Source organism: Hyla sarda, chromosome 1 (assembly GCF_029499605.1).
Source record: "Hyla sarda isolate aHylSar1 chromosome 1, aHylSar1.hap1, whole genome shotgun sequence".
In the NCBI taxonomy this organism is placed as follows: Eukaryota; Metazoa; Chordata; class Amphibia; order Anura; family Hylidae; genus Hyla; species Hyla sarda.
The window spans coordinates 223,629,699-223,648,777 of record NC_079189.1 but is presented as its reverse complement, the minus strand read 5'-3'; the positions used below and the strand labels follow the sequence as shown (position 1 = coordinate 223,648,777).

Here is a 19,079-nt window from a genome sequence, read left to right as displayed (position 1 = left end):
TACGTTCCCTGAGGGGTCTAGTTTCCAAAATGGTATGCCATGTGTTTTTTTTTTTTGCTGTCCTGGCACCATAGGGGCTTCCTAAATGCGACATGCCCCCGAGCAAAATTTGCTCTCAAAAAGCCAAATATGACTCCTTCTCTTCTGAGCATTGTAGTTCACCCATAGTACACCTCAGGTCAACTTATGGGGTACCTTCATACTCAGAAGAGATGGGGTTACAATGTTTGGGGGGTATTTTCTGCTATTAACCCTTGCAAAAATGTGAAATTTGGGGGGAAACACATTTTAGTGAAATTTTTTTATTTATTTTTTTACATATGCAAAAGTCGTGAAACACCTGTGGGGTATTAAAGCTCACTTTATTCCTTGTTACGTACCTCAAGGGGTCTAGTTTCCAAAATGGTATGCCATGTGGGGGATTTTTGCTGTTCTGGCACCATAGGGGCTTCCTAAATGCAACATGCCCCCCAAAAACCATTTAAAAAAAACGTACTCTCCAAAATCCCCTTGTCGCTCCTTCACTTCTGAGCCCTCTACTGCGCCCACCGAACACTTTACATAGACATATGAGGTATGTGCTTACTCGAGAGAAATTGGGCTACAAATATAAGTATACATTTTCTCCTTTTTCCCCTTGTAAAAATTCAAAAATTGGGTCTACAAGAACATGCGAGTGTAAAAAATGGAGATTGTGAATTTTCTCCTTCACTTTGCTGTTATTCCTGTGAAACACCTAAAGGGTTAAAACGCGGACTGAATGTCATTTTGAATACTTTGGGGGGTGCAGTTTTTATAATGGGGTCATTTGTGGGGTATTTCTAACATGAAGACCCTTCAAATCCACTTCAAACCTGAACTGGTCCATGAAAAATTGTGAGTTTGGAAATTTTGTGAAAAATTGGAAAATTGCTGCTGAACTTTGAAGCCCTCTGGTGTCTTCCAAAAGTAAAAACATGTCAATTTTATGATGCAAATATAAAGTAGACATATTGTATATGTGAATAAAAAAAAAATTTATTCGGAATATCCATTTTCCTTACAAGCAGAGAGCTTCAAAGTTAGAAAAATGCAAAATTTTCAAATTTTTCATAAAATTTGGGGATTTTTCACCAAGAAAAGATGCAAGTTACCACAAAATTTTACCACTATGTTAAAGTAGAATATGTCACGAAAAAACAATCTCGGAATCAGAATGATAACTAAAAGCATCCCAGAGTTATTAATGTTTAAAGTGACAGTGGTCAGATGTGCAAAAAATGGCCGGGTCCTGAGGTGTAAAATGGCTGGGTCCTTAAGGGGTTAATTAACAATATATTTTTATAATTCGGACATTTGCACACGCGGCGATACCACATATGTTTATTTTTATTAACACAGTTTTTTTTTATTTATGGGAAAAGGGGGGTGAAGAAACTGGATGAAACACCAGGATTAAATGCTTAAGAGGTGTATTTGTGGGTGGGTGGGTGTGCGCACTGAGATGCATAGTGCATAAAATCTCTGCAGACTCATTAAGTGCAGAGTTCCAAACTTTATATGATATTGAAATCAGCTCAAAAACTGTACACAGGAAGCTTCATGTCATGGGTTTCCATAGCTGAGCAACAATGCCAAGCACAATGCCAAGCATTAGATGGTGTGGTGTCATGCATGCTGCCACTTGACTACTTTTTCCTACCTATAAACACTACATCACATTCCATTGCTTTCAATATTGGAACAGGTCTTAAACCACAAATGTAAGCATCAAAAACAGTAACAATCCTTTTGCAACTAAATAAAGCTGTAGCTGAAATTTGTCATCATTTCAGTTAATTATATTGTTGATCTTGCTTTTTAGGTGACTTCATCACATTTTCAGTCCTCATATTTTCAAAGGAATCAAATTTGACTTAAAAACCAAGTTGCGGATGTACTGCCAAGCTCATTACAATAGTATTAAACATAGTATTTCTATACAGACAAGGTCCTCTTTGTAGCCACAGCTTACAAAACATAGAAAAGAGACTTGTGTTGTAACCTTGCACATAATCCAACAGATATTTCTTTCTTCCCTAGAATTTGAGAGTATGAGATGAATGCACGTCTTTGATGACCACATGTGCTCTTTTGGCCAATGAAATGACATCACTAAGTTCAAGATTAAGTTGAAGCACACTATTGCTATTTCTCAATTACATTTCCTGTGAGAGCAATAAATCAAAATGTATCTTATTTATTTTTAAATATACAGATTTTTAAAACACATTTCCATGTTTTCTTAAAGTAAAGTGAAATTTCTGATTACAGATAAACATGAATAGCACATTACTTAGTCAATTGCCTTTAGTAACTGATTAGGTTAACTTTCTAACCTAAAATAATTAAAGCTGAATATTGCCTGCATAATACTACCATACATTGCCTAAAAATACTACCAGACAAAGCCAAAATGACAACAACATTCAAATATTAACCCCTCAAGGACCAAGCTAATTTTGCCCTTAAAGGAGTACTCCGTCCCTAAACTTATCCCCTATCCAAAAGGAAAAATTCTCTGGAGACTGCCGGGTTCCCCACAATCCGGTGTTCTGAACATTTAAGTTCAGAATGCCGGCTTTGGGCTCCTATGTTCGTGACATCACACCACACCCCCTCTATTTATGTCTATGGGAGTAACTTTTGCTCCACAGATGTCACACCTCATGCCATAGACATGATTTGAGGGCCCCCCCCCCCCCCTTATTTTACCCCATTTTAAAAACTGCACCATAACAGGCTATAGAAACTTGGTTAACTCTTTAGGTGGTTCACAGGAATTGAGCAAAAGTGGAGGTGCAATGTTATATTTTTTCTGTAACACAGCAGATAATAACAGCATTAATTAAACTGATAATTTATTTATTACACTAAATGTGCACTTTTTAGACGTATCCCATGTCTCAGGTCTCAGAAATGAAAGATCACTCCATGTATTTATTAAATTTTTTTTTGGTTGACAGACCTGTGTGAAGTCTTGTTTTTTGGAAAATGAGCCATAGTTTTGTAGACTTTTTCATCCGTTTTTATCAAGAATTTTGGGGAGAGGCAAGTTCTTTGTTTTTCATTTATTTTATTCCTTTTCCTGTGTGCACGTTATCTTTATTCTATAGGTTGGTACAATTATGGCGATACACAATTTATATAATGATAGTATTACATAGCCACAGTACAGAAGTCAGGAAAAACAAGTCAAGGAAGAAAAGGGTTAACCAACAACAGCACATAAAAAAATACAAACAAAATCAGAGTCAAACAGTCCAAATCAGTATGAAAGTGTTGCAGTACAGATACAGTAAGTAGAAGAGTAGTCCCAGAACAAGACAAGGTCAGAGTACACAGGTTTAAATCAAAGCACAAAACAGGAGCTAGTGTAGAAATTAACCATTCTGCCAGAATGAAATACACCCTTTACAATAATTGGGTGCAAATGAATTCATAAAAATTGCATTTATTCTTTTTTTTCACATGTGTCATCCTCTCATGCACATGGATAAATTATTCACAGTTTAAAAAGCAATATACAGTTTAAATTTGCAATCACTTTGTATCATTATAAACTTGGTGTGATCAAGCAAAAAAAATTGAGAAGTCATATATTTTCTTATATTGATGGGTTTGGTTAGTTCCATATTGTCTGCTAAGTCATACTACAGCTAATGGTTCACTAATGAGCACCAAAGAGTTTCCTCCAGTATTTGATGTGCTCTGTCAGTTGTATTCACTGACTTAATATAGATTAGGTACCGATTATATTTGTTTTCATAAGTAAAATGTACTAAATGACTTTTACTTTTCACAAAGTCTTTTTGGAATATACTCAATTCCTTCTTCAGTAGTGAAGATAAACTCTGCATATAACAATAATATCCTTTATAGATTTTTTTTATTATGCATCATCAGATGTTGGTTTCTTATTTTGTCAATAAAATGGAATACATAAATATTTGGGTATAAAAAAAGCACAGTATGACATAGGTTTGTGCAATACAGAATACGAGGAAAATGCATACTATAATAGGAGATTAACCGGTTGGGGACAGAGGGCGTATCTGTACGCCCTTCATCCACTCCCTTTCTATAATGCGGGGCCACGCCGTAGCCCCACATCATAGCGGGTCGAGCACGGCCTCAAACAACGGCCGGGACCCGTGGCTAATAGCGCGCAGCACTGATCGCGGTGCCGCTCACCGTTAACCCTTTAGATGCTGCGTTCAAAGTTGAATGCCGTGTCCAAAGTGAAAGCAAACTAATGCCGGTTAACACAGGGGGCTATTCGCAAAATTGCAACATCCCGAACAGCTGTAAGACAGCAGGAGTGTCCCCTACCTTCCTCCTCACTGTCCGATTGCCGAATGACTGCTCAGTGCCTGAGATCCAGGCATGAGCAGTCAAGCGGCATGCCTGGATCACATGAGAAACCATTGAGAAACCTATGAGAAACCATTGATCAATGTAAATGACCAGTGTGTGCAGTGTTATAGTCCCCTATGGGAGCTATAACATTGAAAAAAAAAAAAAGTGAATAAAGATCAATAACCCCTTCCCTAAGAAAAGTTTGAATCACCCCCCTTTTCCCCAAAAAAACTGTGTAAATAAAAATAAACATTTGTGGTATCGCCGCATGCGGAAATGTCCGAGTTATAAGAATATATTGTTAATGAAACCGCACGGTCAATGGTGTACGCGCAAAAAAATTCCAAAGTCGAAAATAGCGTATTTTTGGTCCCTTTTTATATCATGAAATTTTTTTATAAAAAGCGATCAAAAACTCCAAACAATAAAAAAAGGGTACTACTAAAAACTTCAGATCACGGCACAAAAAATGAGCCCTCATACCGCCCCGTAACGCAGAAAAATAAAAAGTTATAGGGGTCAAAAGATGACAATTTTAAACATATAAATTTTCCTGCATGTAGTTATGATTTTATGACAAATCTATATAAGTAGAGTATCATTTTAATCGTATGGACCTACAGAATAAAGATAAGGTGTCATTTTTACCGAAAAATTTAATGCGCTGAAATGGAAGCCCCCAAAAGTAACAAAATGGTGTGTTTTTTCTTCAATTTTGTCGCACAATGATTTTTTTCCCATTTTACCATAGATTCTTGGGTAAAATAACTGATGTTATTACAAAGTAGAATTGGTGACGATAAAATAAGCCATCATATGGATTTTTAGGTGCAAAATTGAAAGGGTTATGATTTTTTAAAGGTAAGGAGGAAAAAACAAAAGAGCAAAAACGGAAAAACCCTCTGTCCCCCAAGTTGTTAACCCCTTAAGGACACATGGTTTTTCCATTTTTGCATTTTCATTTTTTCCTCATCACCTTCTAAAAATCATAACGTTTTCAATTTTACACCTAAAATTCCATATTTACCAAAATATCCACAGCGAAGTGGAAAAAAATTAATTGTGCAAAGAAATTGAAGAAAAAATGCCATTTTGTAAATTTTGGGGACTTCGGTTTCTACGCAGTGAATTTTTCTGTAAAAATGACACCTTATCTTTATTCTGTAGGTCCATACAATTAAAATGATACCCTACTTATATAGGTTTGATTTTGTCGTTCTTCTAAAAAAAATCATAACTACATGCAGGAAAATGTATACGTTTAAAATTGTCATTTTCTGACAACTATAACTTTTTTATTTTTCTGCGTACGGGCCGGTATGAGGGCTAATTTTTTGCGCTGTGATCTAAAGTTTTTTTCGGTACCATTTTTATATTGATCAGACTTTTTGATTGTTTTTATATAAATAGTTACCAAAAATACACTATTTTTCGTGTACGCCATTGACCGTGTGGTTTAATTAACGACACATTTTTATTGTTTGGACATTTCTACATGCGGCAATACCACATATGTTTATTTTTACTTACACAGCTTTTTTTTTTTTTATGGAAAAATGGTGGTGATTCTTACTTTTATTAGGGAAGGTGTTAAATGATCTTTATTAACTTTTTTTAACCTTTTTTTTTGCAGTGTTACAGCCCCCCCCCCCCCCTGATGGCTATTTCACTGCACATACCAATCTCATACACAGATCATTGCCGTTGATTGACACAACAAAGATCAGTGTAATCGGCGGTCGATTGCTCAAGCTTGGATCTCAGGCTTGGAGCAATCAATCGCCGATCGGATGTGACGAAGGCAAGTGAGGGGACCTCCGCTCACGTTCTAGCTGATCGGGACATCATGATTTCACCGCGATGGTCCCGATCAGCCTGACTGAGCTGAGTTTTTACTTTAATTTTAGACGTGGCAATCTACTTTGAACGCAACGTCTAAAGGGTTAATAGCGCGCCGCACAACGATCGGTGCCGCACACTATTAGCCCAGGGTCCCGGCTGTCATTAGCTCCCCTGCATCCTTAAGAGGTTAAAGGGGTACTCCGGTGAAAAACTTTTTTTTTTTAAATCAACTGGTGCCAGAAAGTTAAAGGGGTATTCCAGGCAAAAACTTTTTTTTATATATCAACTGGCTCCGGAAAGTTAAACAGATTTGTAAATTACTTCTATTAAAAAAATCTTAATCCTTCCAATAGTTATTAGCTTCTGAAGTTGAGTTGTTGCTTTCTGTCTAACTGCTCAATGATGACTCACGTCCCGGGAGCTGTGCAGTTCCTATGGGGAAATGTTCCCATCATGCACAGCTCCCGGGACGTGACATCATCATAGAGCAGTTAGACAGAAAACTTCAGAAGCTAATAACTATTGGAAGGATAATGATTTTTTAATAGAAGTAATTAACAAATCTGTTTAACTTTCTGGAGCCAGTTGATATATATAAAAAAAAGTTTTTGCCTGGAATACCCCTTTAAGCAGATTTGTAAATTACTTCTATTAAAAATTCTTAATCCTTCCAGTACTTATTAGCAGCTGTATACTACAGAGAAAATTATTTTCTTTCGGGATTTCTTTTCTGTCACGACCACAGTGAAGCCTCTGTCCCTTTTAGGAACTTTCCAGGGCAACATGTGCATGCTATGGGGATTTTCTCCTTCTCTGGACAGTTCATGACATGGACAGAGGTGTCAGCCGAGAGCACTGTGGTCGTGACGGAAAAGAATTCCCCCCCCCCCCCCAAAAAAAAAAGAATTTCCTCTTAGTAGACAGCTGCTAATAAGTACTGGAAGGATTAAGATTTAACTTTATGGCATCAGTTGATTTAAATAAAAAATAAAAATAAGCATTGCACAGCAGTACCCCTTTAATAGAAAAATAATGAAGAGAATAAAAAATAAAGTAAAAAATGAAACAAAAGAAATAGCAAACATGTTGTGTTGAGTTACAATAAATGTTTTGTAATACTGTACTGTGCAAAATGTTTAGGCAGGTGTGGAAAAAATGCTGCAAAGTAAGAATGCTTTATAAAATAGAAGTGTTTATTTTTATCAATGTACAAATGCCAAATAATTTAACAGAAAATAAATCTAAATCACATCAATTGATTTAAATGCCTATGCCAATTGACGCTTTCTTGGCTTTTGTCTCTGGATGCAGGGAAGGCGTTCGACATGGTAAACTGATGTTATCTATCTGCAACTTTAGACTCCTTTGGTCTTGCCTCTCTAAATTAAAACATCAATTTTAGCTTCATATTACTCTCCTTCTACTACTGTATATGTATATGGCACACTTTCAGACACCTTCCCTATTTTCAATGGAACAAGACATAATTTTTTCCATAACTGAAGACCCACCATAATTGTTTCCATAACTGAAGACCCACAAGCAATAAAAATTAGACAATCTTCATTTATTACAGTCATAAATAACCCATCTTTTACACATAAAATTAGTCTTTATATATATGATATTATCCTACTTTTATCTAATTCTGAAACAAAGATATCATAGACACCTTTAGCAAAATCTCTTACTATAGATTAAATATTTATAAATGTCAATTGATGGGTCTTCATCTCCCCAAAACTATATGGGGGACATTTATCAATTTTTGCTTATGTATTGCTTTTCTTAGTTATTTTTTTCTTACAATTTTTTTTTGCTTATGTGCGACTTATTTATCAACTGCTTTCAGCCTGTTGATAAATTTCTTTCACGTAAGCAAATTTTCTTTTTTTTGCTTTGGTAGTGGCTTTTTCTGCTCCAGGTCTGAGCTGGAGTAAATTTAGTAGGTTTTTCCATGTAATGCGACTTTTTTGCGACTTTCGCACTTGATAAATCTCTGACCACTGCAAGTCAAAAATCACTTTTTGCTTTGGTAAGCAAGATTTTTATTTTTTGCTTAGGGCAAAAAGTCGCAGAAAAAAAGAGAGTAGTCGCACGTGTGACTTTTTTGCGACAATTTTAAGCAAAAAAAACTACTAAAAACTGATAAATGTCCCCTTATGTCTTTAAATGTATTTCTCTCTATATATATCCATTCAAATAAATGGCAAAATCTTTAACATACCTGGACTTACAAATTTCAAACTCCCCAAAACTCTAATTGAACAAAATGTTCCCAAATAAATTGACACACAGGACAAAGTTATGACAGGCATGAACAAACATGAACTCAGTTGGTTGGATAAGATAATATCTTGTTGGTATTACCTAGAATTTTATATTCCTTCAGAACCCTACCTATACCTGTTCCTAAAAATATTAAGACCCTACAAACTCATTTAAAGAAATTAATTTGGGGAAAAAACTCCCCCACATGTAGCCCCAAAAATAATGATGATCTCTATGGAAGAGGACTGTTTAGGTTTACCCAACCTTAAAGCATACAGAAAAGCCTGCATAATTACACAGTCATCTGCTTTGTTGTTTCCTCAGAAAGTAAAACAGGATCATTTTCATTTGAAAAACATGTGTTACTGCAAATTTAGTCTCAATTCAATAAGGGTACGTCTAACCCAACATTTAGCACTACTTGTAACATTCCTCTATCATCGATAAATTGTTGACCTAATTGGAAAAGTGGGGGAGTGAATTATATAACTGACTTATACGAAGGAAATAGCCTATTGAATAGTTTTTTTAACTACAGAATAAATACTGGGTACTCAGCCAGAGGAAGTGCGTCAGCACAAAACAGCCTGTCCTGAGAACCCCCCTGCATCCTCACCCATGCTCCCCACCACCTGTCTTCATGTACACGGAACAATAAAGATATAGCATCTTGCAGTTTACCGGTGAGTGCCATCTTTCAATTCTAGTTGCCTAGTATTTGTCACAAATTAAATACTGAATCCCACCCACTGAAACACACATCTTCAGTTTAATGAAACATCATTTAAATAAATTTGATAGACTGCAACAATTTCTCAAATCCTAGGTGATTCATTATAGAACCCACCTAGCTTAACCCCTTAAGGACCAAGCCAATTTTCACTGTAGGACCAGAGCGTTGTTTGCACATCTGACCACTGTCACTTTAAGCATTAATAACTCTGGGATGCTTTTACTTTTCATTCTGATTCTGAGATTTTTTTCGTGACAACATATTCTACTTTGTTAGTGGTAAACTTTTGTGGAAACTTGCATCAAATTTTATGGAAAAATTTTAAATTTAGCATTTTTCTAACTTTGAAGCTCTCTGCTCGTAAGGAAAATAGACATTCCAAATAAATTATATATTGATTCACAAATACAATATGTCTACTTTATGTTTTCATCATAAAGTTGACATGTTTTTACTTTTGGAAGACATCAGAGGGCTTCAAAGTTCAGCAGCAATTTTCTTATTTTTCAAAAAAATTTCCTAAATCTGAACTTTTCAGGCACCAGTTCAGTTTTGAAGTGGATTTGAAGGGCCTTAATATTAGAAATACCCCACAAATGACCCCATTATAAAAACTGCCCCCCTCAAAGTGTTCAAAATGACATTCAGTGTCATCAAGTGTGTTAACCCTTTAGGTGTTTCACAGTAATAGCAGCAAAGTGAAGGAGAAAATTAAAAATTTTTTACACTCGTATATTCTTGCAGACCCAGTTTTTGAATTTTTACAAGGGGTAACAGAAGAAAAAGCTCCCCAAAATGTGTAACCCAATTTCTCTCAAGAAAGGAAATACCTCATATGTGTATGTCAAGTGTTCAGCGGGTGCAGTAGAGGGCTCAGAAGGGAAGGAGCAACAATGGGATTTTGGAGAGTGAATTCTGCTGAAATGGTTTTTGGGGGGCATGTCACATTTAGGAAGACCCTATGGTGCCAGGACAGCAGAACCCCCCCCCCCCCACATCGCATACTATTTTGGAAACTACACCCCTCAAGGCATATAACTAGGGGTCCAGTGAGCCTTTACTCCCCACAGGTGTTTGACGACTTTTCATAAGGCTGGAATTCCACTGAGGATTTTTTTTGCAAAAACGCCGAAAAAAACGGCAATTTTCCCGCACTGCGTTTTTTTCAGCAAAAAAACGCTGCATCCAGATGTTAGCTGCAAGTCAATAGTAAACTGCAAAATGCCAGATCCACCTGGCATTTTTTCAGTTTGGCTTTTTTTTTTTTTTATCCTTTTGGCATCTTTCAGCAATTTTGGGCTCAGAGGCTGGTTTTTCAAAACGCCCGACTAAACCTAGTTTGGCTTTTATTGCACAGAAATCGTGGCGTTTTCCTCCAATAGAGGTCTATGGGAGAGCAAAAACGCCAAGAAAAACACCATGTTAGTTTTAACTTTGGCATTTTTGCAGCCGGTTTTTATTCTTTTTTTGGACTTTAGCGAACGAAAAAAGTGATGGAGATACCTTTTTTGATAAGATGTCGTAGGGTATCATTAAAAAATAATAATAAAAAAGATAACGTAGTGATGGAAAAAATTGTATTTAACGAAATTTAGCTTTTTTAGAACAAAATTTTTATAAATTTTTAAACAGGGATCAATTTATGTGGGCGGACAGAGCACTAAAAAGGTAGCCGACAATAATAAAAATGTAGTGTGTGTGTTTTTAACAATTTTTGGCGCTCCTGGGCCTAGGCGGTAACAGACTGGCATTATTTAGGCTGGGGAGGGCCAGTAACAATGGTCCTCGCCCACCCTGGCTGTTGCTGCTTGGTTGATATTGTGCTGAGAATGAAAATATGGGGAACCCTATGCATTGTTTTTAAATAAATAAAAAACGCATAGGGTTCCCCGTATTTTCATTCTCAGCACAATACCAACCAAGCAGCAACAGCCTGACATTACCAGGGTGGGCGAGGACCATTGTTACTGGCTGTCCCCAGCCTAAATAATGCCAGCCTGTTACCGACTAGGCCCAGGAGCGCCATTTTTGTCAATAGTCAATAGTAAACTGCAAAATGCCAGATCCACCTGGCATTTTTTCAGTTTGGCTTTTTTTTTTTTTTATCCTTTTGGCATCTTTCAGCAATTTTGGGCTCAGAGGCTGGTTTTTCAAAACGCCCGACTAAACCTAGTTTGGCTTTTATTGCACAGAAATCGTGGCGTTTTCCTCCAATAGAGGTCTATGGGAGAGCAAAAACGCCAAGAAAAACACCATGTTAGTTTTAACTTTGGCATTTTTGCAGCCGGTTTTTATTCTTTTTTTGGACTTTAGCGAACGAAAAAAGTGATGGAGATACCTTTTTTGATAAGATGTCGTAGGGTATCATTAAAAAATACTAATAAAAAAGATAACGTAGTGATGGAAAAAATTGTATTTAACGAAATTTAGCTTTTTTAGAACAAAATTTTTATAAATTTTTAAACAGGGATCAATTTATGTGGGCGGACAGAGCACTAAAAATGTAGCCGACAATAATAAAAATGTAGTGTGTGTGTTTTTAACAATTTTTGGCGCTCCTGGGCCTAGGCGGTAACAGACTGGCATTACTTAGGCTGGGGAGGGCCAGTAACAATGGTCCTCGCCCACCCTGGCTGTTGCTGCTTGGTTGATATTGTGCTGAGAATGAAAATATGGGGAACCCTATGCATTTTTTTTAAATAAATAAAAAACGCATAGGGTTCCCCGTATTTTCATTCTCAGCACAATACCAACCAAGCAGCAACAGCCTGACATTACCAGGGTGGGCGAGGACCATTGTTACTGGCTGTCCCCAGCCTAAATAATGCCAGCCTGTTACCGACTAGGCCCAGGAGCGCCATTTTTGTCAATAGTCAATAGTAAACTGCAAAATGCCAGATCCACCTGGCATTTTTTCAGTTTGGCTTTTTTTTATCCTTTTGGCATCTTTCAGCAATTTTGGGCTCAGAGGCTGGTTTTTCAAAATGCCCGACTAAACCACGTTTGGGGTTTTTTGCACAGAAATCGTGGCGTTTTCCTCCAATAGAAGTCTATGGGAGAGCAAAAACGCCAAGAAAACACCATGTTAGTTTTAACTTTGGCGTTTTTGCAGGCGGTTTTTATTCTTTTTTGGAGTTTAGCGAACCAAAAAAGTGATGGGGATACCTTTTTTAATAAGATGTCATAGGGTATCATTAAAAAATAATAATAAAAAAGATAACGTAGTGAGGGAAAAAATTGTATTTAACGAAATTTAGCTTTTTTAGAACAAAATTTTTATAAATTTTTAAACAGGGATCAATTTATGTGGGCGGACAGAGCACTAAAAAGGTAGCCGACAATAATAAAAATGTAGTGTGTGTGTTTTTAACAATTTTTGGCGCTCCTGGGCCTAGGCGGTAACAGACTGGCATTATTTAGGCTGGGGAGGGCCAGTAACAATGGTCCTCGCCCACCCTGGCTGTTGCTGCTTGGTTGATATTGTGCTGAGAATGAAAATATGGGGAACCCTATGCATTGTTTTTAAATAAATAAAAAACGCATAGGGTTCCCCGTATTTTCATTCTCAGCACAATACCAATTTTGGAGTTTAGCGAACCAAAAAAGTGATGGGGATACCTTTTTTAATAAGATGTCATAGGGTATCATTAAAAAATAATAATAAAAAAGATAACGTAGTGAGGGAAAAAATTGTATTTAACGAAATTTTGCTTTTTTAGAATGACATTTTTATTAATTTTTAAACAGGGATCAATTTATGTGGGCGGGCAGAGCACTAAAAATGTAGCCGACAATAATAAAAATGTAGTGTGTGTGTGTGTGTGTTTTAACAATTTTTTAAAATTTTTTAGGTAGTACTACTACTCACAGCATGGAACACTCTGTTCCATGATGGGAGTAGTAGTACCTGTATTAATTGACAGGTCACCCCTTTGCGATCCTTCTGTATAATGTATAGATGCGGCCGGCCGCTCTTCTATGGTCTCCTGCACTGCCATATATATACACCTATTCATATTTCCCGCAGAGAGCTGTGATTGGCCAGATGGTTCCAGCCAATCACAACTCTGTGGGAAATATGAATATGTATATAAATATCAGTGCAGGGGACCATAGAAGAGCAGCTGGCTGCATTTATTCATTATTCAGGAGGATCACAGCGGGTATCAGAAGTTACACTCGCTGCGATGTGTCTATTAATGCAGGTACTACAACTCCCAGCATGCAGCAGAGTGTGCTCCAAGTTGGGAACAGTAGTGCCTGCAGTAAGGGACAGATCACAGCCGATGTCACTTTTCCTGACACCTGCTGCGATCATCCTGAAGTGACTGTGGGGAGTCAGCTGTTCTCAAGGCTACAGAGCCGGGAGAACAGCTGATGCTGAGCAGTAGATATACATCGTATATCTACTGCCCAGCAAGAACTTACAGTGAGCCTGCAATGTGTATACACATTGCTGGCTCACTTAACCCCTTGCTGAGCTGTGCGCTAAGCCAGCCCGGCAAGGAAAGAGTTAACTTACACTGCTGGACAGTGTAGGTTAACCCTTTGGGCAGTATACAATATATAAAGCTATCTATAGATAGCTGTATATAGTGTATACAGAAGATGAATAAGTCCCCTTACCTCCCTGTAGTCCCGGGAGGGTCCATGTAGCTCCGTCCCTAGTGACAAAGTAACAGACGGGATCCAGGCTGGTAAGGGTATAAGGCTCTGTTAACATTGTCCTTTTGTATAATGTGAGCAGACCCTTCTGCCAGTGTCTTACCAGACAGGGAGACTCCAGCTGTTGCTAAACTACAACTCCCAGCATGCCCAGACAGCCAAGGCTGTCTGGGCATGCTGGGAGTTGTAGTTTTGCACCAATTGGAGGCTCCCTGTTTGGGAAGACATTGCAGTATGGGCGCTCTCCCCTGCGGAGAGCGCAAAAAATGTCCTAACCCATTTTTTTGTGTTTTTTTTTCTTCTCGTTTCAGATCCGTGTATGCAGATGATTAAAGCGGATTCAATGGATTACGATGGATGAACTGTATTTTTTTATTTTAATAAAATGGTTAACGAGGGCTGTGGGGGAGTGTTTTTTTAAAATAAAATAAAAATTCCAATGTGTTGTGTTTTTTTTATTGAATTTTCAGGCTTAGTAATGGAGGCTGTCTAATAGACGGAATCCATTACTAAGCCAGGGCTTAGCATTAGCCCCAAAAACAGCTAGCGCTAACCCTCAATTATTACCCTGGTACCCACTGCCACAGGGGTGCCGGGAAGAGCCGGTATCAACAGGCCTGGAGCTTCAAAAATGGCGCTCCTGGGCCTAGGCGGTAACAGGCTGTCCTTATTTAGGCTGGGGATGGTCCTCACCCATCCTGGTAACGTCAGGCTGTTGCTGCTTGGTTGGTATTGTGCTGAGAATGAAAATATGGAGAACCCTATGCATTTTTTTTTTTATAAATAAAAAACGCATAGGGTTCCCCGTATTTTCATTCTCAGCACAATATCAACCAAGCAGCAACAGCCTGACATTACCAGGGTGGGCAAGGACCATTGTTACTGGTTGTCCCCAGCCTAAATAATGCCAGCCTGTTACCGCCTAGGCCCAGGAGTGCCATTTTTGAGGCTCTTCCTGGCACCCCTGTGGCGGTAAGTATCGGGGTAATAATTGGGGGTTAACGCTAGCTGTTTTTGGGGATAACGCTAAGCCCTGGCTTAGTAATGGATTCCGTCAATAAGACCGGCTTCCACAATTAAGCCTGAAAATTCAATTTAAAAAAAAAAAACACATTGGAAGAATTATTTTATTTTAAAAAACACTCCCCCACAGCCCTCATTAACCGTTTTATTAAAAAAAATCCAGTTCATCCGCTGTAATCCATCGAATCCACCGTAATCCTCTGCATTCACGGATCTGAAACGAGAAGAAAAAAAAAACACAAAAAAATGGTTAGTACATTTTTGGCCCTCTCCGCTGGGGAGAGTGCCCATAATGCAATGTCTTCCCAAACAGGGAGCCTCCAACTGGTGCAAAACTACAACTTCCAGAATGCTCAGACAGCCTTTGGCTGTCTGGGCATGCTGGGAGTTGTAGTTTAGCAACAGCTGGAGTCTCTTTGTCTGGGTAGACACTGCCAGAAGGGTCTGTTCACATTATAAAAAACGGACAATGTAAACAGAGCTTCAGACTTACTAGCCTGGCTCACGTATGTAGCTCCGCCCCTTAATGAAATCATCACTAGGGGGCAGAGCTACACGGACCAGACGGGCACAGGGAGCGAGGAAGGTACGTGGACCTCGTGTTCTGTATACACTATATACAGCTATCTATAGATAGCTGTATATACTGTATACCACCCAAAGGGGCTATAGGAGCAGGGAGTCCTGTCAGTCTGGTGACATGATTCCCAGCTCCTGTATAGTATACACAGGTACACTATGCCCCCCTGTATACTATACGGCCGTGGAGGTGAGTAGTGATGCTATACATCACTCCTCATCATCTTACACTCTGTGGACCGGGCGCTCAGCATCCGACCCACAGAGGGATACCTGAAGACAGTGAAAAAACTGCCTCAGGGGACAAAACTGGCTATTTCCACACCCCAGGAAAAATGCCAGAAAAAACGCCAGAAAAACTGCCAAAACGCAAGGAAAATCCGTGGCAGTTTTATTGGCAGTTTTTCCTGGCATTTTTGCTGGAGGGAAAAAACCTCATTGGAATTCTAGCCTTAAAGTCGGAATTGTAAATGAAAAAATAGAAATGAAAAAGTGCAGTTTTTTCCCCCAAATTTACCATTTTTACAAAGGGTAATGGGAGAAAATGCCCCACAAAATTTGTAACCCCATCTCTTCTGAGTATGAAAATACCCCATGTTAGGACGTAAAATGCTTCGTGGGGCAAACTACAATGCTCAGAAGAGAAGGAGTCACATTTGGCTTTTAGAAAGCAAATTTTGCTGAAATGGTTTTTGGGGGGAATGTCGCATTTAGGAAGACCCTATGGTGCCAGAACAGCAAAAAAAAACAAAAAAACACATGGCATATTATTTTGGAAACTACACCCCTCAAGGAACGTAACAAGGGGTATAGTGAGCCTTAACACCTCACAGGTGTTTGACGACTTTTTGTTAGAGTTGGATGTGTAAAATGAAAAAAAAAATGTTTTCACTAAAATGCAGTTTTCCCCCCAATTTTTTAAATTTTACAAGGGGTAATAGGAGAAAATGAACCCCAAAATTTGTAACCCCATTTCTTCTGAGTATGGAAATACCCCTTGTGTGGACGTCAAGTGCTCTGCTGGCACACTACAATGCTCAGAAGAGGAGGAGCGTCATTGAGATTTTGGAGAGAGAATTTGTTTGGAAAGTAAGTCAGGGGCCATGTGCGTTTACAAAGCCCCCGTGGTGCCAGAACAGTGAACCCCCCCCCCCCCACATGTGACCCCATTTTGGAAACTACACCCCACAAAGAATTTAATAAGGGTGCAGTGAGTATTTACACCCCACTGGAGTTTGACAGATCTGGGGAACAGTGGGCTGTTAACATTTTTCATTTTCACGGACCACTGTTCCAAAAATCTGTCAGATACCTGTGGGGCATAAATGCTCACTGCACCCCTTATTACATTACATGAGGGGTGTTGTTTCCAAAATGGGGTCACATTGTTCATTGTTCTGGCACTATGGGGGCTTTGTAAACACACATGGCCTTCAATTCCGGACAAATTTTATCTCCAAAAGCCCAATGGCTCTCCTTCTCTTCTGAGCATTGTAGTTCGCCAGCAGAGCACTTTACATCCACATATGGAGTATTATGGAGTATTGTAACATGGGGTTACAAATTTTGGGGGGCATTTTTCCTATTTTCCCTTGGGGTGTAGTTTCCAAAATGGGGTCACATATGGGTATTTATTTTTTGTGTTTATGTCAGAACCGCTGTAATATCAGCCACCCCTGTGCAAATCACCAATTTAGGCCTCAAATGTACATAGTGTGCTCTCACTCCTGAACCTTGTTGTGTGCCCGCAGAGCATTTATGCCCATATATTGGGTATTTCTGTACTCAGGAGAAATTGCTTTACAAATTTTGGGGGTCTTTTTTTCCTTTTACCGCTTTTGAAAATAAAAAGTATGGGACAACAACAGCATGTTAGTGCAAAATGTTTTATTTTTTTTACACTAACAGGCTGGTGTAGCCCCCAACTTTTCCTTTTCATAAGGGGTAAAAGGAGAAATTTGTAGTGCAATTTCTTCCGAGTACGAAATACCCCATATGTGGCCCTAAATTGTTTTCTTGAAATACGACAGGGCTCCGAAGTGAGAGAGCGCCATGAGTATTTGAGGACTAAATTAGGGATTGCATAGGGGTGGACATAGGGGTATTCTACGCCAGTGATTCCCAAACAGGGTGCCTCCAGCTGTTGCTAAACTCCCAGCATGCCTGGACAGTCAGTGGCTGTCCGGAAATGCTGGGAGTTGTTGTTTTGCAACAGCTGGAGGCTCCGTTTTGGAAACACTGCCGTACGATACGTTTTTCATTTTTATTGGGGGGGGGGGACAGTGTAAGGGGGTATATATGTAGTGTTTTACCCTTTATTTTGTGTTAGTGTAGTGTAGTGTTTTTAGGATACTTTCGCATTGGCGGAGGTTTACAGTAAGTTTCACGCTAGGAGTTTGCGCTGCAGCGAACAATTTGCCGCAGCTCAAACTTGAAGCAGGAAACTTACTGTAAACCTGCTCGTGTGCATGTACCCTGTACATTCACATGGGGGGGGGGGGCAAACATCCAGCTGTTTCAAAACTACAACTCCCAGCATACACTGACAGACCGTGCATGCTGGGAGTTGTACTTTTGCAACAGCACTTGGAGCAACACTGGTTGGAAAACCTTCAGTTAGGTTCTGTTACCTAACTCAGTATTTTCCAACCAGTGTGCCTCCAGCTGTTGCAAAACTGCAACTCCCAGCATGTACTTATCACTGAAGGGCATTCTGGGAGATGTAGTTATGCAACAGCTGGAGGTACGCAACTACAACTCCCAGCATGCCCAGACAGCTGTTTGCTGTTTGGGCATCCTAGGAGTTGTAGTTTTGCAAGATCTAGAGGGCCACAGTTTAGAGACCACTGCGCAGTGATCTCCAAACTGTAGCCCTCCAGCTGTTGCAAAACTGCAAATCCCAGCATGCCCAAACAGCAAACAGCTGTCTGGGCATGCTGGGAGTTGTAGTTTTGCAACATCTGTATAGTGGTCTCAAACTGTAGCCCTCCAAATGTTGCTAGGCAACTCACTGGCTTCCGTTGAATCCAGGGAGCCGCATCGCCGTCCTTTTCTGCCGATAATGACCGTCGCCAATCGCCGCACGTTGCCGCCGGTCCTCGTCGGTTTCCCCATCCTGCCTGGCCTACTGTGGGTGGGCAGAATAAGGGAACCGAATGTTAACCCCCCCTGCCCCCCATCTGCTTTTCGTCATCACTTGTGAACGACCAATAGCAGGGATAGGAGGGGTGGCAGCTCTGCCACCTCACTCCAATCCCTTTAGGGGGATCGCGGGTGTCTTGGACAACCCCGATCCCCCTTATTTTCCAGGTCACCGGAAACCCGTATGACCCGGAATCGCTGCAAATCGCCGGTGTGAATTCAGGACCCACCTGGGCATTTGCACGGGGTGCCTGCTGATAGATATCAGCAGTCACCCCTGTCCGGTCCCCGCCCGGCGAGTGGCAGGGACCGAAATTATGTCCAATTTGCTTTTTTTCCCTCCCTTTTAGTTCCAATACACTCAAAGGGAATAAACATGTGTACAGCAAAACATGTGTTACTGCAATCCTTTTCTTTGAGAAATACTTCATTTTCTTGAAAAATTTCA

The 19,079-nt window shown here is 39.4% G+C and overlaps 1 protein-coding gene and 1 long non-coding RNA gene across 3 annotated transcripts in view; one reads left to right on the top strand and one right to left on the bottom strand.

Moving 5' to 3' along the window:
- DNAH6 (dynein axonemal heavy chain 6) overlaps positions 1-19,079 on the bottom strand; it is a 400,640-nt gene that overhangs the window by 339,686 nt on the left and 41,875 nt on the right. The window lies entirely within an intron of this gene.
- LOC130364881 (uncharacterized) overlaps positions 1-19,079 on the top strand; it is a 62,028-nt gene that overhangs the window by 18,926 nt on the left and 24,023 nt on the right. The window contains exon 3 of the long non-coding RNA XR_008891895.1: positions 9,029-9,173. This is a non-coding gene — a long non-coding RNA (uncharacterized LOC130364881). The remainder of the gene's footprint in view (positions 1-9,028; positions 9,174-19,079) is intronic.